Raw genomic sequence first — 2,091 nt, 5'->3', positions numbered from 1 at the left:
GCCTTTATTTGGCATCCAATGTGGGGCACAAAGGGTTGAGATAACAACATATCTGACCAGAGTGGTTTGGAAACAAATTTGATCTAAGCATTTGTGTACAGAACCACTGGTCACAATGTTACTTTGTCTGTTCACATGGTTGTGGTACCTAACCCCGGTGAGCTGCAAGATATGCAAAAAAATTTCAGTTGCCAGACAGATGAGCTCCTGGTGTCCTGGTTGCTCTGATGCTGGGATATCATGTCCCAAGATATGAAACTAGATGGTAGTGAAGGCAAGCAACTGGGATCCCTGTCCTGGGATGTGGGCATTGACAAGGGGATTGGGAAGACGACAGAAACTCTGAACCACTGGAGGTGACTCCTTGTCAAGCATGAGGGAAAGGTATCTTTTCAAGGATGATCTATTAGTGCACCAAGACAAGTGGAACAACATGGAGAAAGGTATCCAGTACCTGAGAGAATTAGCTGTGCTGGAGGTACTCTATAAGGATACAAAGAACGAGCAGTCCCCTGTTGTGGGGAATATGCAGGCCGAAGGCCTGGAAAGAACCAGACCTTAGCAGCAGGTTTCAGGTCAAGCAGAGTACAGAGCAACTCATCACAGGAATGAGTTGCAACCTTGAAAGCCTCAATACGCCATAAATGGTGCCCCATAGTGAGGCTTAAAAGAAACTAGCTGTTTTCTCTAGTGGTGTAGCCCAGTTGAACTCAAGGAAGAAAAACACTGAAAGGAAGCAACAAAAGAGAGCTCTCAATTACCTTTCGCTGGATGAAAAAGTAAGCAGCTGAGGACAAAATGGGAACCCCTTTAACAAAACAGCAAAAGGCTGTTTCACAAGCCTTTGCTAATATCCTTAAAGAATACAGGAGGACGGTAGAGGAAGAAGATTTAGAACGCCTCCTGTTGTGAACATCAAAAGCTGATCCCATGATAAACACTAGCTCAATATATGATCCGAAAGTTTGGGATGATATAGGTTATAAACTTTGGGACAGTGCCATGTTAGGCGATAAAACGGCTACCTCTCTATTAACATCATGGAGAGTAGTCTTTGAGACTCTGCAAGCTCATGCCAGCTCTGGAGAGGAGCGTGCAGAAACGACAGCTGATTTTGAGCTGCCATCACAGCTGGCGCCAATGCCTTCTGTGCCGCCATCACCCCTTGTCCCCCTGTTGCTAATGCCTTCTGCATTGCTCCCGCTGACGCCTTCCATACTGCTGTTGCCGCTGCCATTCACGGATTCCACTGCGCGACCAAAAACAAAGCCCTCACTACTGCTCTGCGAACCTCGCTCACACGGTACTGCCACTACAGCGTATGTGGTTTCTCCGTCGGAGGACTCCGATGAGGATCCAGAATTTACAGATACAGAAAAAGATTCAAACTTATATTCCCCTGACTATCGGGACACGTGGGCGTGGGTGAGGGGGGAAGCAAAATGCGTGGGGGATGCAGCAATTTTAAAAGTTTTTTCAGTTCTGGTTTCGCCTGACCAGAATCCACGCTGGGAGGGTTTGTCGTATGCCCTTATTAAAGATGTTAGGCGAATGGTAACAGACCATGATTGGGGGCTCTGTACCAAGTGTTTACCCATCACGATTTTAAGATGCTGTTTTGCTTACATGCTTCTAATGTGGTGCAAGCCCAGACATGTCCCGCCAGGCTGCAGCAAATAAAACAAATAGCCCTGCGTGCCTTTAAATCCGTTCCGGACGCAGGCAGCTAGAGACTGCCTTTTACCCATATTAAACAAGAGGCACAGGGATAAAAACAGAAATATCGGGCATTGTTGACAGTGGAGCAGATGTGACCATCATCTCTGCATCACAATGGCCCAAACAATGGCCCTTACTGAACACTCATGTTTGTTTAGCAGGCATTGCTGGACTGACCTCCCTGAAGCAGAGCAAGGACCTTGTGGTCATTCGTGGCCCAGACAATGTCTGCCTCCATAAGACATGTCCTACCGGGATCACCGACTTTGTGGGGGAGGGGGACTGCTTGAGTCCCAACAACCAGCCCATGGAACACTCCTGTGTGTGTAATTCAAAAGAAAAACAACTCATGGAGGCTGTTACATGATTTAA

General features: G+C 47.2%; 1 long non-coding RNA gene across 1 annotated transcript in view; it reads left to right on the top strand.

Moving 5' to 3' along the window:
- Positions 1–403: 403 nt before the first annotated feature.
- LOC113960670 overlaps positions 404–2,091 on the top strand; it is a 13,923-nt gene continuing 12,235 nt past the window's right edge. The window contains exon 1 of the long non-coding RNA XR_003532072.1: positions 404–517. This is a non-coding gene — a long non-coding RNA (uncharacterized LOC113960670). The remainder of the gene's footprint in view (positions 518–2,091) is intronic.

This window comes from Neopelma chrysocephalum, unplaced genomic scaffold, assembly GCF_003984885.1.
Source record: "Neopelma chrysocephalum unplaced genomic scaffold, ASM398488v2 Primary Assembly neopelma1_96833, whole genome shotgun sequence".
In the NCBI taxonomy this organism is placed as follows: Eukaryota; Metazoa; Chordata; class Aves; order Passeriformes; family Pipridae; genus Neopelma; species Neopelma chrysocephalum.
The sequence above is the reverse complement of the archived record's forward strand: the minus strand, read 5'-3'. Positions and strand labels throughout refer to the sequence as shown.